Source organism: Armigeres subalbatus, chromosome 2 (assembly GCF_024139115.2).
Source record: "Armigeres subalbatus isolate Guangzhou_Male chromosome 2, GZ_Asu_2, whole genome shotgun sequence".
Taxonomy (NCBI): Eukaryota; Metazoa; Arthropoda; class Insecta; order Diptera; family Culicidae; genus Armigeres; species Armigeres subalbatus.
This window is the reverse complement of record NC_085140.1, coordinates 430,534,621-430,555,270: the sequence shown is the minus strand read 5'-3', so window position 1 is coordinate 430,555,270 and position 20,650 is coordinate 430,534,621. Positions and strand designations below refer to the sequence as shown.

General features: G+C 39.5%; 1 protein-coding gene across 1 annotated transcript in view; it reads left to right on the top strand.

Moving 5' to 3' along the window:
* Window positions 1–20,650, top strand: part of LOC134213562 (neuronal acetylcholine receptor subunit alpha-7-like) — a 396,467-nt gene that overhangs the window by 107,242 nt on the left and 268,575 nt on the right. The gene's annotated exons all lie outside the window — the stretch shown is intronic.

Genomic DNA, 20,650 nt, shown 5'->3' with positions numbered 1-20,650 from the left:
GGAGGGTCCACTATTGGTTGGGGGTCCACTATTGGGCACTTTATCCTATTTCATACTAGAGTAAAGTGCTTACTAATAGACCTCGTAGTAGCGGAATTTCGCTCTTCCGGCCATAAGGAGTGGAAATTTTCAACATATTAATTTTGCGTGATTTTCAGGACGAGCCAGCTTAGGGCTGAAAGTCTCCAACTGTCAAAGGTTGAGTCAACTGCCCTGCGGTGTTTTGCTAGTGCGTTTGAATCATATTATTCCGTACGTCAAACAAGAAAGAACATGTCGAGGAAGCATTTTCCATCTATTTCTAAATTTTAAATTCAACAATGTTCCTTGCGACTTTTGAGTCGGAAGAAAAACTGACGCGTTCAGGATGATTAACTTCATCGTTCCCTGAATGAAAATCGGATATCGATTCTTCATTTTAGGATCCAATTGAATGTTTTTTTTCCTGAAATTAAAGTATAAACAACAAAATTGTTCTTAAAAAATAAACTGTTTTTCTGCCAACTTTTATAAATTTCGGAGGAAAAACTCCATAAAGAATTCCTCGAAAACTCCAATTGGTTCCATTTTAAAAAACAACTTCCAGAAACAACAGTTCCTTCGGAATTTTCTTTGAAATTTTTTCGAAGATTCTCTGGATATTTATGAATTCCTTCGGAAACATTTCCGGGATTCCTCTTAGAAATTCTTAGGCAAATACCTTAAGAACTTCTTGCCGAAAGTTTTTTCAGGTCTTCCTTCAAGAATCCATTCGAAAATTCGTCCCAAAAATTCTCCAGAAATAGTTTTGGGAACCTTTCCAAAAATTACCACCAGGAAAAAGTTATTAAATTCCTTCATGAATTCCGCTAAACCCTTCAAGAATTCTTTCGGAAAATTATCCGGGAATGCCTTTGAAAATTACCCCCGATGTATCCTTGGAGTTTTCTCTTGAAAATCCTTAAGGGTTCTAGAAACTAATTCTAGAAGGGCCTTTGGAATTCTGCTGGAATTCTTCTGGAAATTTTGTTGAGTGAATTCTTTCGTAAATTTATTAAAGAATGAAATAGTTTCCGATAAAGATCCTAATTTTTTTTTAAATGGTTTGTTGAAGAAATTGTCGAAAGAAATCCAGAATGAAGGTCTAGACCAGCAGTTCTCAACCAGGGGTACATGTACCCCTGGGAATACCTCCGCTGGTCGTAGGGGGTACCTCGGACAAAAATGCGTAATGGCGGACGATTACAATTCCAATCGATCCTTATTGATAAAGTTTTGATGATGTGTATTTTCATTTAAAACCTTTGTCTTGTACATAATATGCATGGCGATCATTAAATCAAAGCCAATTGAATCCTGTCCTGCTCAACCAGCACAGTAGTGTATGAATGGCTGCGGAACAAAAGACCAAATGTACAAAACGTCGAACGAACAAATTTTTAAAATCTTCAATTCGCAATCTATCTGGTCGAAACAAAATGTTGAATTATATGTTAAGAATATGCTTCTGAATTGAAATCCAGAATCTAGCCTCCGTTTGAGAGACATGAAGGTTATTTTTTTTCAGAAAAGTTCGATTGTTTCGTTTTAAGAGGATTAGAAGCTTCCTTCTACTCTTCTTGGTAGCCTCCTTCCAGGCAGCTCGAAGACCTCCTTTAAAGAGGCTCGGGGGACTCCTTTCAAGATGTTCAGAAGCCTTTTTTCAAAGGGTTCGAAAGGCTCCTTACAATTGGCTTGGAAACTTCCTTTCAAAATGCTCGGAAACCTCCTTTCAAGAGGCCCGGAAGCCTCTTTTTAAAAGGGGAGTCTTCTATCAAATATCTCGGGAGGCTGCTTTCAAGAGGATCTGAAGGTTCTTTTCTTAAGACTTTGAATGCTCCTTTCAAGAAGCTCGTAAGCCTCTTTCTAAGAGGCTCGGAAGCCTACTTTCAACAAGCTTGGAAGCTCTCATTCAAGAGGTTTGGAAGCAACCATTCAAGAGTCCTGGAGGCCTTCTTCCAAGAGGCCCTGAAGCCTGCTCTCTAGAGGCTTGGAAGCTTTTTTTTAAAGAGGGTCGGAAGCCTCCTTTCAGAAGGCTCGTAAGTCTCCTTAGACTCTCCTTAGTTAGACTCGGAAGCCTAATTTCAAGAGGTTCGGGAGCCTACTTTCAAGTGGTATCGAAGCTCGTGGTCAAGAAGCTCCGAATTTTTCTTTCAAGTGGCTTGAAGCATACTTTCAAGAGGCTCAAAAGCGTCCTTCCAACATGAAAAGGAAGCCTCCTTTTAAGTGGCTCTAAAGCCGCTATTTCAGAGGCACGGATGATACTATACAAGATGCTTAGAGGCCTCTAATCAAGAGGCGCGCAAGCTTCCTCTCAAGAGATTCAGAAGCTCCTTTCAAGAGACTCGAAAGCCTCTCTTCAAACGGCTCTGAATTATTCTTTCAAGCTGAGACGAGACTTGCAAAGACGCTGCTTATTTTCTCTAGTTTTGACACTTATTCTTCTTTTCATCACAGTTGACCATTGAATATCAACTGTTTCTTTGACTGTTTCACCTAAGCCCCGGGTGGACTCTTCTGAGCACACTAAAAGTGTATCCAATTCACGAATTAGTAAATTCATTTTCATAAGCATTTTTATACCGGGAACAAAACACAAGTTAATAACTGATTATTAATAAGCTAAACGGATGATTTGGAATACTCGTTTAAGTGAAAAAATCATGCGTAAAACAAAAATCATGCGAAATATTTTATTTGGGATACCAATACTTTCACACAAAAAGCTGCTGGCTGCTACTGACAGTTCATGACAGCAGTTGAGTGGCAGCAGATGAAGTTACATTTTTTCCTCTTTGCAAGTTCCGTCCCAGCATTCAAGATGCTGGGAAGCCTACTAGTTTCAAGTTCAAGTTTCAAGAAAAAGGTTGAGAACCGCTGTTCTAGACGAATTTCCGGAAGGGTTGCAGAGGGATTCCCGAAGAAACGTCCGAAGGATTTCCTAAAGAAACTTCCAAACGCATTCCTGAACGAGGTTGTGAAGGAATTCCTGAGGGAAAACCGGAAACAAAATTGACGGTATGTCCGAAGGAATATCTGAAGAATTTTCCAATTCCTGTGATAATTTCCAAAAGAATTTTTGGAAGAAAAAATGATGCTGGGAAGCCTACTATAAAGAGGAGGTACCTCAATTAATGCAAAAGTTCGAAGGGGTACCTCTCAAGAAAAAGGTGTAAGAGTTTACGAAACAATCGTAACGTAATTTCTGAAAGAATTCATAGATAATCCAAAGCAATTCTTAAATCAAATTCATAGAAATTCTAAATCAATTCCAAAAAAATAACAAAATAATTTGTAAAGCAATTTTCGAAGGAATTCCTGAAGAAATTAACGAAGAAATTCCTAAAGAATTTTCTGGAAGTTTTCATTTTCAGATATTTTCCCAAAAGAATTTCCGGATTAATTCCTGAAGAAAGTTCCGAAGGAATTGCTGAAAGAAAATCCAAAAGAATTTCTTGAGTTCCTATTATGAATTTTTGAGAAAATATCTGAAATAATTGATGTTTGCCGTCAAATTTTTTATCTCGTTCTATTGTCAGTCGATTCTTTGACTTTTTTATGACAATTCTTTTACTTATGAAAGACCACGTTTTCCACAAAAACACATATGTTTCAAGCCTTGAACTATTTAAAAAATCGGAAACAAAAACTGAAAAAAATGCTGCAAGTGTAAACCTGCATTAAGATTTGGCCTAATGTTGGTGTAAAATCGGATAAATGTTGGGCCAAACTTCAAAACAGCACATTTCCGTTTATCTTTCGCTTTTAATATTAAATAATCGATTTAGTGAATAATGTTTGTTGACCGGAAAGGCAATTACCAAAGGATTTTCTGAATTTGGAATTCTTGGAGGAATGTGCAAAGAAACTCTTGAAGAACTTGAAGTCCGTTTAAGAATACCTTCAGAAATTCGTTCGTAAATTGCTAGAAATTCGTCCTAGAATTTTTTTCTGGAGATAATATCAAAGGAGCTAAAAATATTCACACTCGCTTCAAAAGTGCGAACTTTTTTTTATAAAGATAAGTTTATAACCAGAGTTGTTAATCGATAAATTATCGTCGTTAATTTAACGCCATCTTCGATAACGATGACGATTGTACGATGATGCTTCGTTGACGATAAAGTGAGCGTTGATTTATCGTTATCGTTATCGAGTCTTCGTTGATTTATCGATAATTATAGAGTTAACTGTAATATGTACCGCAGGTAAAAATTAGAATATTCACAAGTTGGTTTTGCATTACGATTTTTAAGCATTGCCGTGAAATATTAAGTAACGCATTTAAATCTTGCAATTAAATTAGGGTTCAAGAGTGTCATTAAATTGATGAAACATATTCTTATGATCAATCATTTAATTTCACAGAGAGTAGCAGTTTTCCATAATAAATAATCGTATTTCTAGTGTTTGAATAACAAAACATATCCGGAGAGACCAAAAAACAGCTACATCTTCTCGATTATCCGATGTAGATTGTCAGAGCAAGTCTGTCTGGTTAGCACAAATATCCGCGTTATATTTGTAGCCAGTGCCAAATATTTCGAACACTTATGTAGTGCTTAAAAGTCCTTCAAACCCGTAACACCGTCCTTCAAACCCGTAACCCGTAGTTGTTCCGTAGAGTGTAAGGCATTGAGTATTATTTCTAGAAAGTTCCGCTTCAATCAAAATCATCTCTGGTCAACCTGCTGCAATCATGGCCATCATTTGGAAAAGATCGGTTTACACAATTCTCGTCTTCTGTCAAAATGGTACATAATTTTTTTCTCATAATCTAGTAACCACATTATCGCAAAATTATCGAGTTAACTTAAGTTAAATTATCGATAAATTATCGAACTCCGATAATTATTGAGTTGATGCATCTTTATCGTAGCAACCGATAACGTTGAACACAATTAACTTTAGCTGCGATAACGATAAATTAACGATTAACAACCCTGTTTATAACCATGTTATGTTGTTTTTTGACCGCCAATTTACTGTTTATTATTATTGGTCCATTAAACCACAGTATCGGTAACCACTATGTTCGTAACGGTTATAAAAAGAGGAGAAGCATTATCAGAGATACAAAATTATTCAATTATCATGCAAACATTGTAACGAAAAGCAAGCTCAGTGTTCACAAATTCTTGCCTCTGCTTGTTTATAGATGATAAATGTGGAATCCTTGTTTTGAGTCATTTTTCTTCATTTCGAACAATTTTGCTGAAATTGTTCACAAGAAAAGCTGGCCCACACGGCTAACTGTACCATATTTCATAAAAGAAATGTTCGTTCATAAACTATAGAAAAAAAAACAACATTTAAGTATTTCAAAATATGGATGATTATTCATGCTTCGATGTGATTTGTCCTTTCTAATGATTTTTTTCAATACATTTTATGATGCACGAGAAAGGCCGCTAGATGGATTATTCTGTTTTTTATATAGATATTGTTATTTCAATTACCCTACAAAAATGGTACAACTATCTTTTACCTAACAATCCTGCTGTCCAATGTGTTTATTTTTCGTTCTGGTAACATGCTTTCTTCTCATAAGCACTCAAAGACTAAGCAAACAATTAAAGTCAGCTCACGCTCCAGTCACAACCCAATACAATATATATACGTCATATGAATTTGATGGATATGATTTCGATGTAGCAATATCCATCAGTTAATGGATGAACATGTTATGATTTTCTCGGACATTTCCCACTCCATTCGAGCCTCCACTTCTTCGCTCAAAGTCCGCCTACCAAGTGATGCAATCTTACCATTCATAGTTCACCATTTTCTCTCTACAATTCGTTGTTGATAAAACATGTACCAACGATTTATAAATAAACAGACACCAAATGGTTCGCTTTTCGCAAATGTTTCAAAATGTTGTTTCATTTCTTGTTTTCGCTTTGGAAAATATATCCATTTCGTCTTTCGTAATTCATTCTCCAGAAAAAAAGCTCTTCTTCTCCCCCGTAGAGAGCAATTCTTGCGACTTACCCCTAGCTACCGGGTAGGGTTGGGAAGCGGGTTTCGAAAAATGATAGGATTTGAAAAGATTTTTCAGTGATCTGTTGGATTGGGTGATGACGTCTGTGCGCTTCCATCAGTCCCCAACGAGAAGCAACGTGAAGGATCAAAGTGAGACACGGGGTGTTCGAGTTCTGCGGAAAAAGCACATTGCTTTACATTGAATGCAGGTCGAAGAGCAAGCAACGACTGAATGGATTCGGAATGCTTTTGATGGTGTCGTCATCGTCGTCTTTATCCGACACAATAATCTTCGGTGCTTTGTTGAGTTGGGATTTTAAAATTAGATCAATGACGGTGCTATTTTTTTTTTGACGAATAAAGGGAATTACTTGGATTTGCAATTGAATGAAGGTTGAACCGAGATGTTTGCGGTTATCAAAGGTGCATTTAAATCGAGTACAAGAAGATTGGATGGGACTAAGATGAGGTTAACCATTTTCTGGAGCAAGTCTAGTCTATATCAGCTAAGCGAGTGTTTGAAAGAATACAGGAAGATTATAGTATCAATTACTACTTACCAATATCAATATTGTAATGTGATGCAAATACTGTGTAGCAGCCAGACATACTGTGTGATATATTTAGGAAATCCAGCAATCAATCCAGCAAAATATTTTACTGATCAACCAGCAAACTTAATTAGCAGGAATATGACAGCTGATGTGCTGGAACTCAGCAAACTATTTTGCTGGTAGCCAGTAATTAATAAGTCAAAAATTTGTGCTGAATTTTCAGCAAATTCTGAATATACTAAAACCACGTTTTTCATCCAATAGAAATCAATACATCGGACATTGAAATAATGTTGAAACATCTTTAACGTTTTAAACATCTTTATTGTTTTAAACATCTTTATTGTTTTATGCGTCATGGTCATAGATAATTAGCGTTTTTTTGGCTGAAATTATAAAAAATGGATTAATGTTATTAAGGTCACTCCTGACGGAATCCAAGATTAAAAGTGCTCGCGTTTTCGGGGACACACCACTCGATACGGAAGCAACGCACAACTGTCATATATATTATTTCACGCATGCTGCGACGCAGCAAAGCTAAATCAACAAAAATGACGGTTGTGCGCCGCCTCTGAATCGAGTGATGTGCCCCCGAAAACGCGAGCACTTTGGAACTTGGATTCCGTCAGGAGTGACCTCAAAAGAGTCTGAATTTTTGAATGATTCGAATAACTGATAATTACAATTTATTTCCCTAACAAGCCTTCGATGTTGGTGCTACTAGTAGTACCTAATATATTTAAATAATTATCCCTTTTTTCAAAACTTTTGCCAGCTATGTGGCTATCCAAACAACAGTAACGAAACGATAAAATGCCAATAGCAACGTTCCAAACTGGCAGATCGATTACTGATTCGTAATAAATAACGAATCGCTGTAATGCATTCAGCATTCGATTTTTCTGGTGTACAGTGATGTTTGTTCTAGATTTGAATAAACTGTCAAAAGCTACTGATTACCAGTAAATATAAACTTGCTGACAGGCATTCAGCAAATGAATAAGCTGAATTACAGTAATTTTTTCAAAAAAATGCTGTTGATCAGTAAAACAGTGTTTTGCTGATATGATTCCAGTAAATCGAATTGCTGGATCATGAAGATGAAATTTGGTGTGTTGACATGCGGTTTCAACCGCGCTGAGTGCTCCAGAGCACACAGAAAAATAATGAAAACTAATAAGCGCGTAAAAAATTAAGACGTGGAAAATTACACTATTCTGGGCGAACATGGATCATTTCCAACAAGTTCACCCTAAATGTATGCAATTTCTGTAGCATTATGTCAATTTTTACTGCATGAACCATATCAAAAGTGACATAATGCTATAGAAATTGCATACATTCAGGCGAAAATATCGTTTAAATTTACGCTCTTTTTAGCATTCCCTTTATGTGCATTACTTTCGTGTAAAGTTCAACAACTTTTTCTATCTGTGCAAGTTTTGCGGACAGTAAACCAGCGTCACGTGATGGACAAACTGTGGAGGCGCCTACATTTTTTTTAAATTTCTTTATTATCGTGATGGAGGCGCCTACTCTAGATGACGTTAGATGTACGTGATGAACTTATTATATAATAAAAAATCCCAAAAATATAGACCACGGTATACAGAAAACAAGGTAGGCTCGTTAGAAAAATGACACTTCGAATGTGACGCATATTTTATCGCCACATGTTGGAGTACAAAAAAAGCATGCTGCGACCGTATAGCATCGTCTCGGTCCAGCTTCTGCGAAGATAGCAGTGACGTCACATGTTTACATTCAAACTGAATGTTTACATACGTGATGAGCCTGCCTTGTTTTTTGTATGCCGTGATATAGACATGAAAAAAAGATGACGTTAGAAAAGCCATGAAAGAGCGAAAAAAAAACAATAAAAACAAATGTGTTATCGTGTCATATGAATATGATTATCAGAAAACGTTTTGTGGTGATATGATGTGCCAATTTGTATGTAATGCACTGGTGCGGCAACTGGTGCTATAGCCACGACTGGTAAGTCTACCCTACGATGTAACAACCAAAAAAATCGGAAGTAGAAGCTGGCAATTATCTAAATGTTTTCACACAAGATGGACTTCGTAGCCGTGCGAATAGCGACGTCAATTGTATAGACGCATGTACTGTGGAGTGTGAGCTCGATTCCCGTTCCGGTAAGGAGGAAACTTTTCGTGGACGAAAAATTATGGTCCGTTGTTGACTCATGCTAGGTATGAAGTGTTCAGTCTATGCGACCTATGGTCGAAGACGGTGTCCCTGTCTTTTCTATAATAATGTTACCCGCGAGGCGTATTGCTGCTGCGAATAGGGACTTCGTATCGTAACCAGCGTAAGGCCCCTAGTCTGCGAACGAAAACGAAATTTGCGCTGTATACTACTCTGATTCTTCCGGTGGCTTTATACGGCCACGAAACATGGACGGTTAATCAGGCTGATCGGAGAGCTTTCGGAGTATTCGAGCGTAAGATGCTGCGGACATTACTCGACGGTAAACAGGAAAACGGTATCTGGTGGCGTCGCATGAATACACATGAATACACTACACGTCGCCAACCACGCAGTCTACGGAGGGTCCGCAAGTCATCTGAATCTATGACAAAAGGACGAAAGACAAAAGGTCGAAGGACAAAAGGTCGAATGGACGAAAGGTCGAATGGACAAAAGGTCGACGGGACCAAATGTCGAAAGGACAAAATGTCGAAAGGACAAAAGGTCGAAAGGACAAAAGTTCGAAATTACAAAATTGGTTAAAATTGAAAAGCCATAGTATTGAGAACAATACAAAGGAAAACTATGATGTAAGTACCGTCATCGGGGGCCAAATAAGGATCAGTTTGGCCCATGTTTTCAACAAATTCAGCACAAGGAAAATGTAATATAACATACCTTTTTGAGCGATTTAGATAGCCGACCTACAGACTGTTCGTGAGAACGATGGCCCAATCTTGACTTGAACCCATAACCTCTAATTTCTACACAAAACTCTACCACCAATATGCAATATGCATAAGCACATTAATTCATTTATTTAGTTTACATCTAAACAGAAACCACTGAATCAACAATTTGACGCCACAATACACGAGTTAATAATTCGAGAACACGGAGTTCTTTTTAAAAAAAACTTAAACGTCTAACTACCTTCACTGTTCACAACCAACTGATTTATTATCCTCAACTTAACTACATTACAAGTATGCTGAGTCTGCACTGCCTCGGTAGGTACAGGTTAGATGATCGCCCTCGATATCGTTCGCCTGGTTCTACTGATACGCCTCATGCACAATCATGATTATATCCTGGAACACTAATGCAGGGTCGTTCATGCTGTGTATCATGAGGAGATTTTTTCATTAATGTTGTACAAAATACAACATCACGCATGTTTGAGTCTTAATTAAAATGATTCGTACGGTTGAATCACCGAATAATGTGCATAATGTAAACTGTTATGCACGGCTTAAGGCCAGTCTTTGTGTACATGCGTCAGTGTTTATTTCTTATTTAAAACCAATAACAACGCCACGTTGAATTAAAACCAATAACATCCCCATCTAATACATGATGATGAGTGGAAAATGAATTTGACACACATTTATACAAGAGACTGTCAATCTTCTGATTCTCCACGATGGACATCGGAATGTGATGTATAGGAATGTATAGGAAGTCGAATCAAAGATACCAAAACCAACGTATTTCACTCAAACATGCTCTCGAAGCGACACGTGTTACAAGAGCACGATCTAATAAGTATAAATTCTTCAGTTCTCGTCCCGAGAACTAATCAAAATCATACAATGTTCACCCTGGCTGCTGAATATTCACTGTAAATTGGTTAAAGAACTGCCCATGAAATAAAGAAGGAGAAATCTCTGGGAAATGTAATAAGCTAGATTTTTTTTTTCAGGAACATGTTTTCAAACTTGTTGTATATTTAGTATTTTTCATGTATACAGAATTATAGATTTTAAAATGTTGTCCATTCGAACTTTTGTCCCTTCGACCTTTTATCCCTTCGACCTTTTGTCTCGTCGATGTTTAGTCCCCTCAACCTTTTGTCCCGTCGACCTTTTGTCCTTTCGACCTTTTGTCCCTTCGATCTTTTGTCCCATCAACCTTTTGTCTCTTCGACCTTTTGTCCGTCGACCTTTTGTCCTTCGATCTTTTTTCTTTCGACATTCCGTCCCAAAACCAGTCATCTTCCACCTGATCGATCCACCTTGCCCGCTGCGCACCTCGCCTTCTTGTGCCCGTCGGATCGTTGTCGAGAACCATTTTAACCGGGTTACTGTCCGACATTCCGACCCAGGTTCATCACCATACCGCCATCTTCGTCTGCCACATCGCCATTCTGGTGTTCTTCGTAGTGCTGCCGCCATCTTTGGATCCTCTCACGTTCTTTCGTAAGAAGGTTCCCGTTTATGTCCTTACACATATCAGGCTGTGGCTTGTGGCCCTTAAGTGAACGGTTCAACTTCTCAAAGAACTTTCGTGCGTTATTAGCCCGGTACAGTTGTCCGTCTCTTCACGGTCTCGATCTTTCTGCTGGCGCTTTTTCCTCCGGAAATCGAGTTTTGTCTGTTCCGCGCCCGTTTGTATCGTGCCTCGTTCGCCCTCGTGCGGTGTTGCAGAAATCTCACCCATGCTGCATTCTTCTCTTCCACTAACTGCTCACATTCGTCGTCAAACCAGTCGTTTCTCTGATCCGGGAGCACCGTGCCTAGTGCAGCGGTTGCGGAGCTACCAATGGCGGATCGAATATCTCTCCAGCCATCTAGCAGCTCTTCCGTTGGGCGTGCCACTTCCAGCCGCTTGGGCTAGTCTACCGTCTTGTAGCCGCCCAATGTTTAGCCGCGGCGGACGACTCCGACGCGTGTTGTACACCGTCGAGAGTTTTGAGCGCAGACATACTGCAACGAGGTAGTGGTCGGAATCAATATTCGCACTGCGGTAAGTGCGGACGTTCGTGATGTCGAAGAAGAATTTACCGTCGATTGGAACGTGGTCGACTTGGTTTTCCGTTTCTTGGTTAGGTGATCTCCATATGCCTTGTGAATATTTTTGCGAGGAAAGAAGGTGCTTCGGACTACCATTCCGTATGAGGCTGCAAAGTTTATGCATCGTTGGCCGTTGTCGTTCAATATGGTGTGCAAACTATTCGGTCCGATGACCGGTCTATACATTTCCTCCCTTCCTACCTGTGCGTTCATGTCGCCGATGACGATTTTGACGTCTCGCAGTGGGCATCCATCGTATGTTTGCTCCAGCTGTGCGTAGAACGCGTCTTTCTCGTCGTCGGGTCTCCCCTCGTGTGGGCAATGCACGTTGATGATGCTATAGTTGAAGAAACGGCCTTTTATCCTCAGCTTGGAAATCCTTGCTTTGATTGGCTGCCACCCAATCACACGTTGGTGCATCTTACCAAGCACTATGAAGCCGGTTCTCAGCTCCAGCAAATCTCCTGCAGTGCCACGACGTCGAAGTTGCGGGGATGTAATTCATCGTAGATCAACTTGTCTCAGCCTGCCTAACCTAGCGACTTGCAATTCCATGTTCCAAGCTTCCAATCGTGATCCATGATTCGTCGCCTAGGTCTTTGCCGATTCTATCTAGTCGAATTATCTCTTATATTGCTCGTAATTATTGATTTCACAGGCGGCTTGTTGGGCCTGCGCAAACCTCCTGTCTCATCGGAGGGCCATCGTGTCAGGTCTGTTTTGTGTCCCACCTGACACCAGTACTTGGGCTTGTGCGCTTTGAGTGACACGGTGGGGCCTACTTGCGGATACATGCAGCTTTTTATAGGAGTTTAACAGGGCCAACTTTCAATTTCCATCACATCCTAGGCAAGCCCCACAACTCGCAGATGGCCTGGGGAGGGATCGCCAAGCCCTTCCCTAGCAGCACACATGTTCCGCATTGGTAACAGCAACTTATATGTGACCTAATTCAGTCACAATCAAGTTGCTGCAACCAGTTTTGTCTGACTTGTGCTGCTCGGGTTGGACATAGTCCCTGCTGCCCGGTTCTCTAAAGAACACTTGATATCTTTTCTTTTGATTACAAATGTTATAATTTGTGCTTTCTTCAACGTAGGAGGTTTTTGTCAAGTTTTTTTTTAACCACGCTTCTCAATCGATCACGAAGGAAATTTCTGGATTTCGAATGCTGAAACTTCAAAAGTTCCACAAAAAATCTTGGCGAGGGTTTTTACCAGGTTGACCTTAGTTTAGCAATCACCTTAACGGAGCTCCCAGGAGCTTCCTAATGGGAATGGACTGCTCTGCTAACTTGATGCTTTGGATTGCACCTGCTCCAGCAGACCTGTCCGCAATCGCTCTTACTGAGCGGAGACAAGGCAAATTTTACTTAGGATGCCCAGCGGAGGACGGCGTTGTCAGCTGTTTGGGCATGGATCCTGGTCCACCCTGAGGTATCATCCACGACAATCACATGTAGATTTTGGAGGAGTGGTGCCGGAAAACCTCATGATGGCAATCAGAAAAAGTATGATTGCCAGAATATACCTTTGATACCTTTGCTTTCACATAGTAGGAGCCGGAAGGAGAATTTCCGATTAAGACTCAGAAGAAGCGATCGGATGTTCCGAGCGAAGGATGAGATTTTCCCGGACAATTCGCATTCCATCATTTGGCTTAAAACTATGAGTGTTGAAATGCTCAAAGGTCAATATGGAGATCTAAGTTCGCATGTTTGCCGCATGCTGAGATCGATCGGAAACTAGATCTAGAGAATCGCGATCAGGCATTGAAAAAAAATCAGATCATGAGTAACAATCAACTAAATTCATGATAACTTAATGCTCTATTGCGGCCCAATCACTGATGCTCTCTAGATCGTTGAAATTTGGCGTTCGTTGATTCAATGTTTAAAGATCTTCATCGCTCACCAATGGGGGCCAACGAGGCAAATCACTTGGTAACCTAACAATGAGTGTTGTTACCACACGCTGTTAGAAAAATCTTTTCAGACATCAGGAAAATTAATTCCGCTATGAGAATGGAACTCTGATACACTGCATGGGAGACTTTGATAGTTTCTCTCCTCCATCCCAGCAACTTGAAAGCAGAGTGAATAAAGTAGAACACCTGATGTGTTTTGGTTTTATTCTAGTAGAACAAGCGTCACACAAATGCTCCAGTCGTAGCTTCCCTAGATACCATACCAAGTTTGGCTTGGTGAACTCTGTTGCTCGTTGTTTACGCAGCAACGATCGCTCATAATCGTTGTTTGGTATCCATCTGAGCAAGGCTGTTCACTCACTGGCATAGGATGCTATGATTGAATTAGATCAATGCTCGTCCGTTCCACTCACGCTTTCAATGCCTGATCGCGATCTCTGGAAAGGTCTGGCCGAGATGTTCCTGGTTGATTAGGTTCAGGAAGGTGGTCATCACATACAGTAGCAGATGTTATAACTTGCTAACTTTGGGTATCCTATTTCATTCGGCCTCAATGTTCACTTGCTGAAGAAAATTTCCAACGTAATTGTTCTGAATTTCCTCCGAAATTTTTTCCGTGTTTTCACGAAAAGTTTCCTCGGGAATTATTTTGAAATTTTATGGGGAACTATTTTAAATATCTTCGTGAGATTCTTCTGCTTTTTCATGAAAGTGACCCTGAATTTGAAGAGAATGCTTTTATTTACAGTCGACAAATTTCTTATGAATTTATTGAATTTCTTAAAAAAAATCTCAAAATTTCTCTGGTATTGTGCTTTGAATTTTGATTAGTTATGCTTGTAACGAAGAAGTACTTTAATCCACTCACTTTAGTATTCGACTTCTCGACAACGATCCGACGGGAACAAGAAGGCGAGGTGCACAGCGAGCAAGGTGGATCGATCAGGTGGAGGACGATTTGCTGACCCTCCGCATACTGCGTGGTTGGCGGCGTGCAGCCATGGACCGAGCTGAATGGAGAAGACTTTTTTGTGCAGCACAGGCCTTAGTCTGGTAATAAATAAATAATTCAGTATTCGACACACCCAACCCAATTTATAACGGAATTCACTATGTCCCATGATTTCTCAAAACAGTAAAATTATTACAGAAAATAGGAAATGATAAAACCTGAATGCTATTCATTACTTTTTATTTCGCGGAAAGGATTGAAGTTACTCTTCCACTGTTGTTTATGCATACGCCATGAATGCTAATCAGAATAATGATTGCCTTTCGTGGGTTGATTTTCTTCCTCTACAGTCTAGTAGATTAAAGAGAACAATATTTCGAAAAAGGGTCATCGTATTGAACGATGAAATTGATAACAACGACTACTCCTACTACGAGTGGTACCATAACCAGCAGTACAGCCACCACCATAACCAGTCAGTGTCACTCGCTCCCCATATTATCGGATCCAGGAACGTTGCTGAACAAGTAAACGAAGATGCTTAGGAAAGTCACCAAGTGGAATTGATTCAGCAGGCAAAAAAAAAGAACATCTCGACATAATGAAACATTTCCCCCCTCAGCTGGCCAATCGAAGGTTTGAACGTGCGCTTCGGAATCAATTTCGGGCAAATTTGCGCCATCCAAGTGGAATGGGGTTATGATTATGATGTTCGAGTGGGACCTTCCTAATGAAACTTTCTCAATAGAATCCTAACCAGTCGGCTGGGATTATGTTTGTAAGCGGTTGCGGAGAAATGAACAAAGAAAGGGTTTTGGATCAATATTGGTTGTTTGGTCTTTTGAAAGTTGAATCCTGTTTTCGAAAGAATATTTTATTTATAGAAAAGATACGTATTCAAGAAAGTAATCACTCGCTGGTCTTGCGATGTGGATTATATCGAGAAAATGTGGTTCCAAACAAATAGCAAAAGCCTTGGTAAGCTAACATAATGAAATCATAGGAGCTAGAAAAAGATTTAGAGCTGCTTGCTCAAGCGCACAAATTTTCATCCTGTCAGAGGGGGAGAAAAGGAGTTGAAAAGGAGTAGACGTCATAATTGCATTACCCAAAAATTCTATAGTTTTATCAAAATACTCATAAAATTCTGGAGACGGTAATGGCTGATCTAAGTCAATATTTAAAAAGAGAGAGTCAGGGCAAATTTATACCTCTTCAATAATTCGAGCCAATTTGCAAAAATAATAATACATATGTAACAATTTTCTTAAATACATTTATTGTACAAAAAATGGCCGATACTGCTTGTGAGATCGCGTTTCTGTCTGAAAAATTTCATCCTTATAATAGGTACTTATCCAATTCGATATGATAATTGGGACTATTGCAAAATAATAGAAAAAATGTGCAATCGCACATCGATCCCAATGGCATGTTGAAATAGTTTAGCTTGACAACGTCTTTAAAAATGTAGTGAATGACTAAACGGTAAAGTTAGCATCTCTACAACTATCGACACGTAAAAATATAAGCAAACTTGTGTTCCCGCGCCGCTCCCGTGCCCCCTTTACACATTACCTCTATTAGCGGAAGTCGACTGACTGACGGGCTCGGAGGCTGTGGCTAGGTCGCACCAGATAATGGCAAAGTAATATATGTGACATGTACATTATTAAATACTTTGTCAGACACCATCAGCAGCCAGCGCCGAGCCCCGCCGTAGTAGTAAAATGAAAGGAAGCGAAACGGGGAGGAAATGAAAACTTCACCTCATTACCACGATCCGTTCTTTCCATCGGGGTTCCATTCCGTCGCTTCCATCCAGGGCCAGGAGGATGCACTCAGCAACAACCAGTGGCAGTCGCGCTACAGCACAGCATCGTGACGTGGAACAAGGATCTGGGAGCGGTTTACGGTAGTGAATTGCCAGCGGGTTGAGCTAAAGTCATTAGTTACCTTGGCAGTGCTGATGCTGGTGATGGGTTGGGGGAAAATACTCACTCGTTGTCGGCTGCTTTCAACACAGGATGCAAGAATGAGACTTTTCAAAATAGGCTTTTGCTCGACGGGGTAGAACAGGGGAAAACGGCTGGGAAAACCTCATTTCGAAAGCTGGAGGGCAACTTTCCGATTCATGTGTGGGTTGTGACGAAGGGTGAACTACTCCTTGCACACATAGGGAAGAGCTGTGGATTGAACAGAGTAGCAGATGGAACATTTTTGATTGATCTGAGAAAAATCAACCACGGAGAAAATATCGAGAAGGCGGTTGGGGAAATTGTTTGTCAAAACAGGAGCAACCGCAGGGGAGAATTTGGGATATTCTATCAAAAAGGTAGGTATGACGTCATACTATATATGTGTGAAAAACAGAATGCTTTGCTGAGGTGATCTTGACCAAGGACTGAAAATCAGGGTTGAGCTACAAATTCGTTTATTATGAAACAAATCAGCTCTTTTAGCTCTGCTGAAAACTATATTCCAGCATTATTGTTCCATGTTAAAAACGCCGCATATCCTCCAACATCTTTGGCGAAGTATTTCTTTGGTATTCGGCCAAACCAAGCGAAATAAAAACCAAATGTGTACAGGACTTTGTGTACAGGTTTTGTTGGAACAATTATTTGAATTGCATAAAGAAAGCAAGACTCATTAATTTAATATTTGACAAATACTTTGAGCAACAACAAATACGCAATATTGTAATTAACGCAAAGTCTAAAATTTTGTGATATTTTTGAATGGATCGTCACACTTCTCGTGACTCACTCCAATTCTTGAAGTGTAGTGTAGCGTATGAGGCTCGTGTTAATCATATAGGATCACTGAGTATGTATTTTATTGGGGATTAGGTATGGTGAATGGACGAGTTTTATATTGGATTTAATGTGATATAGATCACGATGTCTTTTTTTAACCACGCCAGAAATAGGAACCGAAATTACCGTTAGTAGCAAAAATGGTAAATGCCAAGCATCGATAAGCAGACACCAGATCTGTTGAGTGAGAGTCTCGCTCGATTCCACTATGTCATTTTTGCTGCTTAGAAGATGGGTGATCAAAGCTTATCATGTTTATACGTTTTGATCAGGGTTGTTAACGTTAATCAACGATTAACGCCGTTGACGTTGATTTTCTCTTGGTTCAACGTTAACGTCGTTGCGTTGAGTTACTTGAATTATAACGTTAACGTTAACGGGATGCGTTGATTTAACGTCAACGAGCAGTGATCATCTACTCGTTAATGTTATTTTCATCTGCCATCAGGTCCTGCATAATAACAATCGATTGTATGACATTTGCCAGAAAACCATTTGCCAGAATCAATTTGCCAGAATGATTTTTGCCAGAAACCCATTTGCCAGAATGGACCATATGCCAGAAAGCCATTCCCCAGAATAGACCATTTGCCAGAATGTACCATTCCCCAGAAATTGTAAAACTGGAGATTCCTATAATTATTGATGGCTAAAGAATAGAAAAAATATATATAAGGAAGGTAATTTTGCATTATTTGGTGGTTTGGACACTATTTAATAATGAAGGGATTTGCAGTATAATTCATTTTCATAAAAGGGATTATTTAACATATTAGACGATTTTCAAAAAGATGGATACTATTTATTTAAAAAAAAATCATATTTGTCTAATACCAAAAAAACTGTTTACAAATGGACATCTAATATTTTTGTCTTATTCCAGATGCAGACTTTATTTTCAAAATTAAATCATATCTACAATTGGATAATATCATTTCAAGTCATACTATACGCCATTTGTTTTCATTGAAGAAGTTATATATTGTTATATCTACAAGTCTAGGCAAAATGTCAATTTCTAAAGAAGGAATCATATCCACAATTGACATATTCAAACACGGCACGGGCAACCACCTACGTTTAAAAAAGGGATGACATCTTCTTCTTCATTGGCATTACATACCCACTGGGACATAGCCGCCTCGCTGCTTAGTGTTCGTTTAGTACTTCCACAGTTATTAACCGTGAGGTTTCTAAGTCAAGTTACCATTTTTGCATTCGTATATCATGAGGCTAACACGATGATACTTTTATGCCCAGGGAAGTCCAGACAATTTCCAAACCGAAAATTGCCTAAACCGGCACCAGGAATCGAACCCAGTCATCATCAGCATGATCTTGCTGTATAGCCGCCCATCTTATCGCTATGCTAAGGAGGACAACGGGATAACATCTATCCTTGCCTTAATCGGAGCAAGCACCTTTTTTTAAAGAAATGGATCATATCCACCATTGCTTCATTTCTGACAAACGCCTATTATCAAAGAAGGGATCACATCCACTTTTGCTTTAATTTGGACATCCACCATTACTTCATTTGAGGCAAACGCCTACTTTTAAAGAAGGGACCACATCCACCATTGCCTTAATCCGAGCAAGCGCCTTCTTTTAAAAAATGAATTACTTCAACCATTGCGTTAATACGGGCAAGCGCCTATTTTAAAGAAGGAGTCACATCCACCATTACCTTAATCCGAATAAGCACCTATTTTGAAAGAAAGGATAACATCCGCCATTTTTGCCTTAATTCAGGCAAGCTGCTATACTCGGCTTATGTATGCATACGTCTTACACACTACGAAAAAGTCCTGTAACATTATGTCATTTAAGACCGACATATGTAAGCGAACCAAAAGACGCATTATTGCGTTCAAATTAATTTTACAAGGCTCTGAAAATGTTTATCCTAAATTTTACACGGCTAAAAAAATAGTGTCTGTAGCAAAAATGGTAAGGCCCAGCATGTCAATTTAACACCAGATCTTATGAGTGGGAGTCCCGTTCGATACCAGTCTACCATTCCTGCTGCTTGGCAGAAGGGAGATCGAAGCTTACCATGTTCGACTATTTCATGAATATGGGGAAGCATCAGCCCATCCACTGCTTGTTCCTTGCAACTGTGCTGAAGGTGAAAAAGGAGAAACGAAAACAGTGCTCAGCTGTTGCGCAAAGAATCTTGTATATTCATGGGTCACTTTGTTTATTTCGAGGCGCTTTGGATTTCAGTCATTCTTACTGTAAATTTAAGCCATTTGGTAATGAGAAGCATTTAATGTCTGGCATTCGGTATTTGATGACAGAATGATACTGCATATATATTGTTTTGGGTGTCTGAAGCAAATATGACACAATATTATGTTATGATTGGATATGCATCTCGGTTGATTACGTCAGCTTAAAGGATTGCGTCCCTTATAAAATTGAGAATTTTTTGGTGTGTATGTACAGATTAGGTATTTTAAATTCTATTATCCCGGTGCGGTGTTTTATTCCTCAGTAGAAAACAACTATACAACAACAACAACAAAAAATTATAAAAAATGTCCCTTATGCCAAATGACCCTCTCTTTTAAAGCTGTTCATAGTTATGCCTAAAGTTCATGGCGTTAAGAATTATTGCGCATACTGGGCAAACGCGCGCATGGCAAATAGGTGACGACCAATTCTGGGGAATGGTGCATTCTGGGGATTGGTACATTCTGGCGAATGGTTTTCTGGGGAATGGTGCATTCTGGCAAACGACTTTCTGGGGAATGGTCCATTCTGGCAAATTGATTCTGGCAAAAGGCCTTCTGGCAAATGACTTTCTGGCGAATGTCATACAACCATAACAATCAAATCGTTTCTAGGCGAATGTGGTTTCCATGGGACATGACATAATTTTTGCCTTTCTCGTATACTAAGTATACGGTAAAGGCTATATGATCGCTCCAAAAACAAACTTTTTATAGAAGACCCGGAGACCCATAGTGTTATATACCAATCGACTCAGTTCGACGAATTGAGGTGATGTCTGTGTGTGTGTGTGTGTGTGTGTGTGTGTGTGTGTGTGTGTGTGTGTGTGTGTGTGTGTGTGTGTGTGTGTGTGTGTGTGTGTGTGTGTGTGTGTGTGTGTGTGTGTGTGTATGTGTGTGTATGTGTGTGTGTGCGCAAAACTACTAAAAAAATGTCACTCATTTTTCGGGCACTTATCCTCAACCGATTTGCTCGCAACAAATTGCATTCGACGCAGAATCCTTTCCCATTGTTTCCTATTGAAAATTGACCAGGTCGGACTATGGGCTCGGAAGTTATGGCCAAACTACCTTTTTTTAATAGAAAAATCACAAAAAAAATTTCACCTGTTTTTCGGACACCTAACCTTGATCGATTTACACGCAACAAGTTGCA